This window comes from Falco rusticolus, chromosome 9 (assembly GCF_015220075.1).
Source record: "Falco rusticolus isolate bFalRus1 chromosome 9, bFalRus1.pri, whole genome shotgun sequence".
Taxonomy (NCBI): Eukaryota; Metazoa; Chordata; class Aves; order Falconiformes; family Falconidae; genus Falco; species Falco rusticolus.
In genome coordinates, this window is record NC_051195.1 from 19,749,167 (window position 1) to 19,763,571 (window position 14,405).

The window sequence follows — 14,405 nt, forward strand, 5'->3', positions numbered from 1 at the left end:
CATTACTGGGGCCTTCCTAAGCCAACAATTTCTACTAAAAGAGAGAAGTGCCTGCTACAGAGGACTCAAGGTGGCCTTGTAATGGGTTTCTTTCAGCTAGAAACAAGCAGATCTAGCATAAACATCTCCTAGCTAAAGGAAAATTATTAATACCAAGACAGCAACTGCAAAACATCCAGCATTGTTGAAATATTAGCTTTTAATTCTAGCATCGCAATTCCCTACAACCTGCACCCTTCTCCTGCAGGATGCTCATGAGGAACCTAAGCTCAGGCTGTCCACTGTGCCACAGAAGTGGCCAGGCTTCCCCCGGCCCCTCCGGAGCTGCTGAGGAGGGGGCAGCCCTGGTGGAGATGGATGGCCAGCCCCAAGGCAGCGTGATTGATTTCCCTCATTAGCCCGAGCGGTTAAGTGGGACGGAATGGTGGCCACACAGATGACGGCAGCCCAGGGATGGGGTGTGGGGAAAGCAGTTTGTCTCGCTCAAGTTTGACATGAGCAATATGTTCCCAAGCATGACTGTGAGCAGGAGGAAGTGCAGAGGAGCAGAAAGCCCTTGCTGCTTCTAGCATGGAGTTTAATGCATTTATGGCAAGGCTTGTGTTGCATCACTGCTGGGGAGCCAGGTAGGATGAGCCCTTCCTTACAGAATAAATTGGTTTTTATCCTTCCTTCTACAGTGAGCTTTCCCCTTTCCATATATGAAGCACAGGTGGAATTAAGGCTCAAACAGCTGATGCTGTCCAGGTGTAGCAGAGCAAAAGGACCTCTTGGTGATGAAGCAAGACCTGCCTCCGAGTTGACCCCAACCAGCCTGAGTTAATATTTATACAGGCAGGCCCAAAGGAAAAAGTTCCCACAAAAGTTTCATTTTAATTTACACAGCTCAGTTTAGCTCTTGAGACTGATCCTTACTTTTCATTTCCATATTGCTAACACTCCAAAATAAAGCATTCCCTGAGAACTCAATGCCCATAATGTTGAAAACAAATCTTAGGGTGAGGCTGCAAAGGGAAAAGTAAGATATCACTGAAAACTTCTCCACTTCCCATGGAACATTCTTCTGCAATCTCAGCTTTAAAGGTAGGATAAAACTGGTTTGGCTTGGGGTTTAGTGGTTTAAGGGGAGTTTTTTGGAAATTAAACAAAGGCACCAGCCATTATGCTATGACACCTGCAGCATGATGCATGTGTGAAGCAATCGCTAAACATGGCTGCCACGAGCCATAACAGAAATGAAATATGGGAAATAGTAAATCAGTGTGGACAGGAGGAGGAGAGAGCACCAGAGGGGTACCAGCCTGACTGCCTTCAAGGCAGGTCGCGGGCCGCAGCGGGGAGCCCCTCGCTCAACGGGCATTAATGGATTCAGAGAGAGAAGACTGGCTTGGTTTGTCATTGCTCCCTCCAAACCAGCTTCACCCCTCACTCCAAAGGCAAATAAACAGGAGCTGGGCTAAATACATCACTTCAACCCTGCTAAGCTCCTGCCAAGCCCTTGCCCTCCACTGACATCCCTGGATCTAGGAGGTTTCTCAGGAAAAACTCCATGTTGGCTATTTTTCACCCTGGCATACAGCCACACTGGGCTCAGCCCCTTGCTCCAAGGTGGGGAAGCATGCATCTCCCTGTGCGTATAATTGTGCATGTATATAGGTCAGCACCAGCTCGTGGGTCCGGTGGAGACATATATGCATTTTTTCTTGCATCCTTAGGCAAGCTGGAAAATGTCACTTACTCGCTAGGCAATCACTAAACACGTTGCTGCCCTAAGTGACCACCTGCTCTGTGTATGCAGCTCTGCGGCTGTGGGAGAGGGCTGCAAGCACGTGTCTGTAAGAGTGAGAACAGGTTTCTCATTTTATACATTGCTTGATTATTTTTGCTGGTTTTTCTTCTTTAAAGGCACACAGAGTGATTTAGAACCCAGAACTGGGGCAAACGCCCCTACTCACGTACTCAGCCCTACTCTCATCTGTGCCTCTGCAGTATCCCTTACCTCCCTTTTTATTTTAACCCTCAAGGAAACCCCTGTCTGCTACCTGGCTTCCTAACAGCAGCACCACAAAGCTTTTATTTGAAGTGAGGCTGATGCCCGAGCAAAACCCACTGAGCAGAGAAATGCCTGCAGAGAGCTGAGAAGCTGTTGCACATCCTGAAGGCAAAGTCCTGACCAAGCAGGTAGTAGGGGTTCCCTGTGTAGCCCATATCTGCATGCAGAAGGAGTTGCATACGTGTCAGAGGAACTGCTTTTTCTTAGTCCTGGCTCCTCCATCCTTGGGGAGGAACATGAGCATCTGGCATAGAAGTTAAGTTCACAGGTGTCTGCTGCTGAATCCCATGCTAATTAAAATAAGTGGGCTGGGGGAGCGGGCTCACAGCACCATTTGAACCAAGCACCCTACAGCAAACACAGCACCACGTTGCAGCCGGAGGACACGGCGAGTCCTTCGTGACTGGTGCGCAGAGGCAAGGGGAGAAAGATGAAAGGGATGAGTCTGAATGGAGGAAAGGAGCAGGGAGACTACATAAACCTGAAGCTCTCCAGGAAGGCAGAGGGCAGCCAAAGATACTTCAAAAGCATCTTCTATCTCCTAGCAACAGGTGCCAGCAAAAAGCCAAGGGAGATGGCCAGAAGATAGCCTTGGTTGAGGAAATAGGGGCTTTGCCAAGTCTCACCCCAAGAGACTCCCATCCCTCCCCTCCTTGGGCTCCTTACAGACACCAACACCACTGCCCTCACCCCAGCCATGCTGCTTTTTGCCCCGCATGGCCCAGGTAAGAGGTTTGGGTGTTTTCAGCCCTGCTCAGAGCACCTCTTTTGCTCTTTTCCCTGTAGGATCTACCCCACTTAACTCAGGGCAATAAGGCCACAATTTGGGCCATAGGCATACACGGGTGACCAAGCAGCTTGGTAGCTAAAAGGGGGACCCCAATATTATGCACAGGATGGTGCTTAGCTGGGAGTGAGCTCTCTGCCCCTCAGGGTCTTCCACTGCTCAGTATTTTGGGCTCCATCTGCTTCCCTGCAAGCATACTCATCTGCAAGTAGCAAAGAGGGCAATATTTACAGAGCCCAAAGGATCTGGCACCAAGACGTTTTAACCCATCAGTAAATGGCTGAAGAACACCATGCTCAGTCCTTTTAAAGACATTAAGGGGGAAAAAAAACCCCTCCTGCATCTACAGGAAAAAAACTGCCCTCCCCTATTGCTGTATCAATTACAGAAGATGCATTAAAAGGTTTTAGTAATGATTTCTTGTCAATAATCTGGATCATCAAGTCTCAGTGTCCTTATTCAAACTCTCCTGGGAGCAAGATGTCCCAGCAATAAGGGACACACCACAGATCCAACAGCAAAGGCAGAGGAAAGATAATAGAAAAGAGATACTGGGCAGAGAAAAAAAAGATCAGAGACAGCAATCTGTACAAACACAGACAGATCACGAGTTTAAAGGAAGGTGATTCTTCACTCTATGCCTATACAAATGATTTCCTTGCCTCTGTGGCTCCCCCCTCCCCTCTCCTCTGATGATTTGAAGGCTTTGGGAGCTGCAGTAAGTGTGACTGGTTTTCTGTGAGAGTCAGCCAAAGATTTAAGCAGGCAGGAGGAAAGCACTCTCTTTTTCCATCAGTGTTCAATAGAAAGATGGGGGGCGGCGGTGGAGAAAAAGAGAGAGAGGGAGAAGAAAAGTCAGGAAAGAGTCCAAGGTGGGAATCGTTAAAAGAAAACACAACCAAGAACATAAAAAAACAGAGAGATGGAGTGGAAAAATACACTCAGGCAATCTTTCCGGCTCTGAGCCACCCTCCGACACTTTTCAGGTATGTAAGGTCTTAACGCAGAGATTAATCTGCAAACTGCTGAGCCAGAGGTGGGGAGACTGGCCTGGGAGGATCCTTCTCCACACCAGGCAAGATCTTCTGATAATCCCCAGTAGAAAGCTAAGGAGGAAAGCTGGCCAACACATTTGCTTAGTCCTTGGGTGATAAAGAGGGGGGAGCGAAGGGCTGCTGCCGGTTATGATAAGGCTGCTCTATGAATGCTGATTATCAGCCTGGCCCTGGCTTGCTAATCCAGATCTCTGGGTCCATAACCCTTTGCCTGACCCCATAAAGCCCTCATATGGGGCCAGGGTTGTATAAGGCAGGCACTTGTGATATGGGTGTTTTCTGACACATGCAGGCGTGCTTGCTAGTCTGGTTTCCTAAGGAAACAGGGTACACACAGTCACAACATCCATCTGTCTGTCCCTTAGCTAACCATTTCCAAACCTGTCAGTCTATTATAATTACATCCAAAAAGAACAAAATAGATCCCCTCCAAAAAAATCACTGGGTACTACAAATGTCATCTTCCCTGGTGAAAGCACATAGGGGAGGCATATTTCTGACTCAGGGGAATAGCCAGCAACTGGGAATTTCTCCCTTGTTAAACTCCAGAGAAACCACATGGGAACCCTATGATGAGCCCAATCACAAGTGAAAGGCAGGCTTTTTAGTCTTCCAGATCATGGGATGGCTTTTTTTCATTACATATGGAAAATTCAATAGGGTGGAATAGAAGAAGCTATTCTTGATGCAATCAAAACTCACCCTCAGACACATGACATTGCAGAAACACATTTTTTCTGTCCTTCCTGTGCTCCAATGACATTCCCAGCTCACAGGAACAGGAATATTGTGGGATGAGGGCTTGGCTGATTATTTTTTCTTCTTTCCAAGACCTTAATCTTTCTTTGCCTCCAAACATTGCCTGGAGCCCATCCAAAGCTCTCCAGGAGCACAGCATCTTGAGTGTGCATGCCTTGCAGCTTTTCCATTCTTCTTGATGTTATAAAACTGTCTTGTAAAAGCAAAATTAAAGGCTTGAGTGCTGGCCACAAAGCCCTTACCATGGACATGTTTTCTGTTGTATGCAACTCCAGACAGAGGGAGGGGGGTGGAAGAGGGGAGAGAGCTTTATGCACTGAACTTCTTTATAAATCTACTGAAGGTATTTCAGCACTTCCCAACATTCCTCTATAAAACCCACTCAGCTACATTTACAAATTATAAAATTAGTTTTATGTGCAGGGTCCAGCTAATGGCGCAGCTAAATCTAGGAAGCAGGAAGATGAGATGCTTCTCCCTTCTTCACGGTGGAATTTATTTTGCAGCATCCCTGCACAGGGAGCAGCATCCATCCTGGGGTGGAAGATCTTCCCCCCCAAGCCAAAGCTTTCAAAGGTCAAAAGAGATCTGACCAGTAACTGGAGAGTTTTGGAGAAGCCACGTCTGTGGGTAGCAAATAGAACTGGATGGCTCAGAGGAACCTTTGTGGTCCACAAAGATGGAATGGTTCTGGTAAATCAGGGAATGCAAACCCAGAGAATTTAAATCCCATGTAAGACAATTTACACATATGGGACAGAGGGAGCGGGGTGCAATACTGAGAATTTTCAGGGAGGAAAAGGACAGTTTTCATTACTCTCCTTATTTTTGCAAAACAGGTGTATGCCTCACTCTGTGCTTTCAGCAGACTGTGGTGGTGGTGGTAACCAGCTAACTGCATCCAAACAGTACAGAGGTGCTTTTTGTTATGCACCTAGGACATAAGATACCTGGCAGCTGTATTACACGTACTTGGTACCCTGCCATGCTGTTCAGAGAAACACTGGCCAGCACCAACCTAGCCTGCAGTTGTCTCCCATTTCTTGGCTACAGCATAAGGCACTACCCAATACAGTTCTCTGCAAGAGTGCTAGAGGATCCACTACAGAGACAGGACCTCCGTAAATATTCATTCAGCACAGCAAAACTGCCAGGAAGGGGAGTAATACACATCAGCCCCTCCCACACAGGGCCAGCATCTCTCCTGCCCAGCTCTGTGCTTCATTCCTGCTCACATCCCTGCCCCAGTCCCTCTCCAGACTCCCAGGCATTACACTGGGTGCAGAAAGACTCTTGATGTCACTTACCCAGTCCATGGGGATGCTGTCTGCTTCCCCATGGCAGCCCAGCAGTCCAGGCCTGTGAGGAGGGATCTTATGGCAGAGCAAGGTCACCTCCTGATGTGTTTGGCCACTTGCTAATCCTCACAGTGCTGGGGATCAATGTTGCAGGGGAGGAGGGACAAAACCACAGCAGTTCCCCCAGTTAATGCTGGAAGAAGAAACAAAAGCTAATCAGCTGCAAGCACAGGGGAAATGAAGGGAACAAGCTTCTTCAAGGCAAGTTCTCAGCTTTAGTCCTTTGCTCCCTTTCAAAAAAAAAATAATTTCCCTCTGTAGCGTATTAATCACCACAAGTCAGCCTCAGGAAGAGTTATCCATGGAGCTAGGCAGGGACTGCAAGGACACTGTGTTATAGCAGGATTATTTACTTTTATAACCTTTACAGAAACAAGAGATAACTACATTAGAAAAACTTGCTTGCACACAACAGCAGTGACCGTCTGATTCATTCCTGCACCCTCCCTTTTGTGCACATGTGCTGAAAGAGCTGATGCTCTGGTTGCCACCGTGAAAGACTCACAAACTAGTAGTGCCACCATGCAGGGGCAGCTTGGGAGGCAGCCAGATTTGTAGGGTGGCTTTTTAGCGGGTTTGCCTTTCAGAGGACCAGGGGGTACCTGTCTCCCACCCCACTGGGAGTGGTATTCAAGGGCTCACCCAGGGTTGCCCTGTGCCCCAGGGATGTGCGTGACATTCCACAGCAGCACAAGACAAAGTGGCTTGGTGCAGCCAGACCCTCAGAGCCTCCCCATTGCTCCCATTGGGTTTTCCTCTCCAGCAGGCATCAGCCACCAGCAGAAAGACTCCTGAGGAGCTCTTGGCCACAAGCTTTCCAATGGCTCAGGTCACTGCATGCCAAGAGCAAGCCTGCAACGAACTAAGGGCCCTCCCCTAACAACCACCCCTATCTGACCCGCAGCTCCAAGTATGATGCATCCCTTGAGCAAATGAATGAATAAGCTTTCTTGAGCACTGCCCTCTTCCTCTTCTCCCTGCCCTTGAATGCAGATGCACAGATGAACTTAGCTCTGTGTGTGGTATTTATCCCCCTGGGCACTGGGACCATGCCCAGAGGCCAAGTGCCCAGGAGCAACTATTTCACCTCTCTGCGTTTTGGGCAAGGTGTTGTAAATTTCTAGCAAATTCATCAGCAATAATCATGCCAGCAGTGGCTTCGTCCCTGCAGTCTGCCAGGTGCAGTTTGGAACCTCTTAAAAAAAAATCAAAAGGCACGTGAGGAAAACAAAACAGTTATGTCCTGTCTCTCCTGTGATGAGCCAAACCTCAAAGCAAAAGCACTCTTACACCCATGATCTCCATTTGCCCCTAAATCTGTGTCTTGCACCCTCCAGAGCAGTCTCCTATTTCTGTAGAGCTCTGTGGGCAACATCCTGATCGACAGACATATAAAGGATTATTTGTTTACAAGATAAGAGCCACAAAATGCAAATCAAACCCCCCAAATAGTGCAAGATCAAACAGGGTCCATATCTACCCTTTCAAAGACATCCAGACTGCAAAGCTTGCTATAAGCAATGGTTTTGTTTGGAACATTAAATATGATACTAAAAGCATCTTCTGTGGAAAAACAACATGTATATGAGCTTGTTTATGTTATAACTTTAATCTCTCCAATAACAGGTCTTTAAAGCTTATTTTAAGCTGAAAAAAACAATACTGAATAATGAATCCAGGTATATTGGGTTTGCATGGCCAGGTTTTGGTAGCGGGGGGGGGAGGGGAGCTACAGGGGTGGCATCTGTGATAAGCTGTTAGAAGCTTCCCCTGTGCCCAATGGAGCCAATGCCAGCCGGCTCCAAGGCAGACCTGCTGCTGGCCAAGGCTGAACCCGTCAGTGACGGTGGGAGCACCTCTGGGATAAGAAGGGAGGTGGGGTGGAAATGGCAAATTCAGCTGGAAAGAGGAGTAGCAATATGTGAGAGCAACAACCCTGCAGACACCCAGGTCAGAGAGGGAGGGCAGGAGATGCTCCAGGTGCCGGAGCAGAGATTCCTCTGCAGCCCATGATGAAGCCCACGGTGAGGCAGTCTATGCTCCTCAGCCTGTGGAGCAGATCTCCACCTGCAGCCCATGTAGGACCCCACAGCGGAGCAGGTGGATGCCCAGAGGAGGCTGTGACCCCACAGGCAGCCCGCGCTGGAGCAGCTCCCGGCAGGAGCTGTGGCCCCGTGGGAAGAGGAGCCCGGGCTGGGGCAGGTTTGCTGGCTGGGCTGGGGACCCCGCAGGGGGGACACGCTGGAGTCGGCCGTTCCTGAAGGACTGCACCTCGTGGGAGGGACCCATGCTGGAGCAGTGTGTGAAGAACTGCAGCCCGTGGGAAGGGCTCACATTGGAGCAGTTTGTGGAGAACTGTCTCCCATGGGAGGGACCCAGGCTAGAGCAGGGGCAGAGTGTGAGGAGGAAGGAGCAGCAGAGACACATGAGAGGGACTGACCACAGCCCCCATTCCCTGTCCCCCTGCACTGCTGGAAGGGAGGATGGAGAGAAAATCAGAAGTGAAGTTAAGCCCAGGAAGAAGGGAGGGGTAGGGAGAAAGCGTTTTTAAGGTTTAGTTTTATTTCTCGTTATTCTGCTCTGACCTGGTTGGTAATAAATTATACTAATTTTCCCCAAGTCGAATTTGGTTTGCCTGTGACGGATATTGCTGAGTGATCTCCCTGTCCTTATTTCAACCCACAAGACTTTCATTGTATTTTCTCTCCCCTGCCCAGCTGAGGAGGGGAGTGATGGGGCAGCTTTGGTGGGCACCTGGCATCTAGCCGGGGTCAGCCCACCACACAAGGCCTTAAGAAGCTGATGAGTAGCAGAGAACCATTGCAGAGAGTATACTCCTGATTTAATTAAAGTCTTAAACGTACTCTAAGAAACAAAATGCATCCACCCGTCAATATGATGAAAAGACTGCAACTTCCCTCAAACTCACCTGGCCACCTCATTAACCTTCTGGTTGGGAAAGTGAGGAAAAACACATTCCTCTCTCACTTAGTTCTTCAAACCAGCATTTTCCATGGAAGCATGAGCCATTTTGCTGCCCCTGGGACACACTGACAGGAGCCATACCTGCGCAGTGAGCAGGGAGGAGGCTTCAAAGCCTTCTCACAGCAGGGGTGAGGCAAAGCGCATGTCCCTCGTACCTGTCCTGCAGCTCAGGCCACATGTCACCTCCCCTCCAGCTGGCCTTCCTCCAGCAGCCTCTGTGGCATCCAGTTTTCTGGTGTCCCTTGCCACGCAAAAAGGGATCCAAGATAGCTCCCAAGATAGCTCCAGGCTCTGCCATGCTGGCAGGAGTTATTTTCAGGCACTCCTGTACTCGGACAGCCTGGGGACTGCTCAGATGTCACTCCCATTTCTCCTGGCTTGCACTGATGGCTTACTCTCCCATTTTCAGAGCAGCAAAAATTCAAGTCACACTTCATGAGCACATCCTGCACCTCAACGGATGGTCACTGCATGGAGCATCTGTGCAAGCATCTGAGAGCCAGATGGGATGGACACTTGAGACGGGAGGACTTCCCCAGCTGGACCTCACCCACAGGCCTGCCGGTACACCAGCAGACCACAGGTTTAAGTGATCTCCATGAAGGAGTCTTTGAGCATTGCTGGTTCAGGGGGAGAGATGGCCTGACTCCCCTGAAAGGAGAGAAGCTAAAGGGATTTAAGTACGTAGTCATCATTAGGCATGCAAGTAATGTTTTCCCAAATCAGAGCCTGGGTCACCAAATGAAAAAAGCAAATATTTGCTAGAATGAAAATGTCAAATGTGTGGCAGCTTTCCTTTCGCCTTGTTTTTTTTTGTTCACAGGATCTTCAACCAGTTAATAACCATGTAATACATGGATATTTTTTTCTTTCTTGGTCAGGGAGGTGGGGTCATTCTGAGGCAGTTCAAAAAAAGTTTTGCTTACTTCTTCCTAAACAAAATTTAAAGCAAGAAGAAAATGGGGGAAAAAGATTCAATGGGGAATATGGCCAAACATTTATTATTTTTTTTAAGTTAGCATTAACTTCATTTTGGCTCCAAACATTGCTTCAAAAAGTAGAAGTCAAAACATCTCATTTCAGAAACACACAAAGAAGTGGTTTGGTCTTTTTTAAATTGCTACTTCCTGTTATAACTTTTTGTTGAGTTCAAAACAAATCATTTCAGCTGACCTGAAACCCTATTTTTCAACAAATACATATACGTACACTTTAAAAAAAACAATAAAACAGACTAGTTCTTTAGCCTGTATTTGTGCAAAACCACTAATTTTTAGGTTTTGGCCTTCTGCTAAAGATAATCACACTGAACAAATGATTCTTCTCACAGGTATATCAAAAAGGTTGATGGAAAGAACAAGAAAATAAGATGGTGTATCAGAAAAGGAAAAATATAAAGTGTGTATAGATACAAACAACTAGAAATGTTTATAGAAACAGAGCACCAGCATCAACACTTGAATGCTTGCGTTACCCAACCCTTTTTTGCATTTAGGTTTCACATCTCATGGCAAATGCCTCAAATTAAGGAGCCTAATTTTGTCTGGAAGAGCTTGGAGTGACCTCAAGAACAAGTGCTCTTTGCTTGGAGACGGTGTTTGTTTCGTTCTCGCCAAGAGGAGCATTAGTCCCCTGGGTAACCCAGCTCGAAGGCCTAGGGGACGGCTGCTTCATTTCCTCATTAAATAATTCTGACTCATGAACACATCAGAAAACTTGCATTGTGGCCTTTGACAGTTTACCTCTATAAAGGCGAAGTTTGTCGAAGAAATCATTTTCTGCAAATCATTCACACGGCATTAGTCATGTTTGTCCCTTTCTCCCAGCCTCACAGAGACGGCTCCAGTAATTTGTATTATTTTCATTGCCTTCCCCTGTACCCTCATCTATCTTGACCGAGTGAACTTGCAACTTTATCTCATCTCCCTGCAGCAGCAGATCAAGACAGAACTGCTTGTCCTGGCCAAGAGGAATGGGTTTAAATACAATTTTCGTCTTTTTCTCTTGCAGACAACCTAAATGCCACTAATACCCCAGTCCGGGCTGACTCTTGGCCTTCAGAGGGGTCTGACCAACAAGGAATAATAACCATAAGGACACGACTGGAAGGTCAAACCTTACTGATTTTATTTACCTCCATTGCTTTTATGTGTATAACTCTGACTGGCCTCTCCTTTCCTTCTGATTTTTTCTTAAACTGGCCAAACCACCTATGGGCATCTCTCATGCCCACACATCTCTAAGCCACGTGCAAAGCAGAGCACTGAAAAAAAGATGAATATGATAAAGATGCTTTTGAAGGTAATCTTAAAGTTGCTCAGCCTTGCACACTTCTGGGCCCATGAGCACATACCTTCTTGGGTTACATCCTGGGGTGAGAAACCAGTTTTTGAGGAACTTTTCCATGCAAGAGAGAAATGTCCTGAACACCTGATATTTCCTCCCCCACCTCCAAATCCTGGCATATTTCTAGAAGATCTTTACATTTATATCTGGCTGCTTAGCAGAGAAATGCTCTTTCTCAGCCATCTCCACTGTATAATTTCTTCTGACATAAATATGAATTAAGGTTATGGCCCAGTATGATCTTCCCAGGAAAAAGTGTAGATTACGTCGATATGACCCATTAAAGCAATCTTAAATACCCACTGATGGTTCATTATTGCAAGTTTCTTTCCTTCCTGATGTAGAATTTATTCAATATATTGGAGAAAAAAAAAAAAAAAAGTCTCCAGGAAGGCACTGCCTATGCATTAATAAAAAGGGACAGCGCAAGGGATGGGCTTGACAAGTTGGAAGAGAAGTCTCCATTTACCCAACCCCGCTGGATGAATCAAAATACCCCTCCTGAAGGGCAAATAGGCCAAAGGGAGAACTTTAATTAGAAAACTTCAGGAGCAAGGACATCCTTATCCCATGCAGCAACAGATCATGCTGTGTGAAATATGAGAAGACATGGATAAAATATTGTGCCTGCCTGAAAATGCTCAGGAACCCAAGAAATCTGAGGGCTAATTCATCTCCTGTTGTGTGTTGAAAATATAGCAGCCTGCATAGCACTGTATCTGGGAGCGGTGGGTAATCCTATGGGATCGCCCACAGTGGCTATATCAGGTGATACAGGTCAGAGGATACCTGGTTGCAGAAAGGACCAGTGCTCCTGAACCCCAGCGGTGAAGGGACTTCCCAGATACAAGCAGCCAGTGGCTTATACACGGCTCATATGTGACATCAGATGTCACCACCTCATTAGCTAGTAGGTTTTGTGGCTGCTTTTTTTAGTATCTTTACCCCACTGCAAGGCAAGAAACAGCACATTGAGTCACAAGTTGGATTTAGGTGCAGAAAAGTGGGTGAAGGGCTCCCCAAAGTATTGCCGCTCAGCTCCTTCCCCATCCCCTGTGCAGAGAGCAGTGACAGAAGACAACTGCAAGGCTCTTCCAGCTCAGGGGAGATGGGATTTCATGAGCCCTAAAAAAACCTTCTCTCTTCCTTTACTTTTTGCTTCTGCAACCTGAATCTGAGCTTAAATATTTTGCTGTGAGTCAAGTCTAGAGGGATGTTTTTTTTTCTTTGCACCTATACGATTCAATTTAAAAAAATAAGAAAACCTGTGTGGAGAAAAGAGAAGCTTGTGCTATGGAAAGAAAAACTGCTCAAACCCAAAGGTGAGAGAACACATACATACACTTACCAGCTTCTCTCCCTTGCAAACAGCACAGTGCCGAAGACACACACCCCAGAGTTGATTGCCAGCAGTCAGCCCTGAGCTGGGCCTGCTCACCATCCTACAAACAGTCCGGCTGACAGCTCATTTCAGCTAACCTCCAGTTCGTGCCGCCGTGCACGCAGGAGCCCTTGGTGCCCAGCACAGCCATGGAAACCAGTGCAGGGAAGAAAGGAGGGAGCTGCAAGCTTGCCACTGGGTCCTGTCACAGCGCAAAGTCCTGAGGCATCGCAGGGGTTCAGCAAACCCTAAAGGGCCAAGAAGAGTTGGGCACTGAGCTCAGGGAATTGAAAGTGCCCTGCACCCTCCCACACCCCCTCCATCTCCTCTGCCTTCAACTGGGAAGGGCAAGACAGCAAACAGCGCTGCCAGCTCAGCACAGGATCATGCTCTGTTCACAGTCTGGCACATCGCCTCACCCATTGCAGCAGGTTTATGGTCCCCTACACTCCCAGGATGCATAGACCTCCCAAGAGATAAACCCCTTTTCCAAGCATCCCTGCCTCCATAGGGTTAGGAGTGAGAGACGCTGCCAGAGCCTTTTCCAGGTTGCTATGGAGCCTGTGCTAACCAAACCCTCCCCTAACAGGATGGCCCTTGCACACCAAAAACCTGTCCCAAAGAGCCAAGAGGCTCCTGTGGGTAGCTCTCACACTACAAATAGCAGAGGGTCCCTGGGGAACAGCACCCTGAATCACTTAGAGAAGGCCAGGCAGTCTGCGCACTGCAGTTGCAAGGTGAGATGTGGTGCATCTTCCATTCTGTTAATTCATAGCACTGACAAACCATAAAATATTAACACCAGAAAATACAGAGTTCTCTTTAAAGAGATTGATTTGCAAAGGTTGGGAGTGGGTCTTTTGCTATGAAGAACAGGTCAGGCAAGAATTCTTCAGCATCAGGCAGAGGGTTTTGTGCCAGGGAGCAAGGATTGCCTTCTCTCTCCTCACCCTACGGGTTCCTGTTTGCAGGGCCTTTGCATGGTGCCTGCTCCGAGGCTTCACAGGCTCCCAGAACATCTTGAGTTGGAGAGGCCTCAGGATGTCATCTCCTCCCACCAGCCCAAAGCAGCTGCTCCTCTGCAGGCCAATTTGCCAACACCTCCCTTAAAATGACACCCCATGCTGTCACACTCCTCCCCAGCATCACCCACCAGGAAATGGGGAACACTTGCCCAGGCAAAAGAGCCAGGACCAAACTGAAGCCTACCTTTTTTCCCAAAAAATTTCCAGTTGCATCAGCTTCTTTATTTGATCCAACTTCCTTTCAATTTTCTGTATTCTTCATGCATCTCATTAATGATTCAGTTCATTAACATTTTTGGAGCAGAATTCTCTTCCCATCTACAAAGTGGCTGTGCCAATTCTTAGCCCTAATTTTAAACAACATATTTTGTTTAAGCTTTCTGCAGAGAAAACAGCTTGAGACCAAAGACTTTTCTGTCTCTTCACAAGACAATTATTCAGAACGTTATCAGCAAATCTTAACGCACCTTCATCTGCGAGGATTCCTCCCAACACTGCTACACAGTCCACCCACCTATAGATGTGCACAGCACTAGAATCAATACATGTTAATTAAGCTGTAACCCACTCCAATTAAAATTATAGGATCTGAAGGACAGACATTTATTTTTGTCAGTAAATTAATTTAAGCATTCATTAATTTTAACTTTAATTTT

General features: G+C 47.3%; 1 long non-coding RNA gene across 1 annotated transcript in view; it reads right to left on the reverse strand.

Moving 5' to 3' along the window:
- Positions 1–14,405, reverse strand: part of LOC119153891 — a 165,740-nt gene that overhangs the window by 116,830 nt on the left and 34,505 nt on the right. The window contains exons 15-18 of the long non-coding RNA XR_005106250.1: positions 14,217–14,263; positions 13,934–14,096; positions 12,692–12,972; positions 5,962–6,145 (exon numbers count right to left, since the gene is read on the reverse strand). This is a non-coding gene — a long non-coding RNA (uncharacterized LOC119153891). The remainder of the gene's footprint in view (positions 1–5,961; positions 6,146–12,691; positions 12,973–13,933; positions 14,097–14,216; positions 14,264–14,405) is intronic.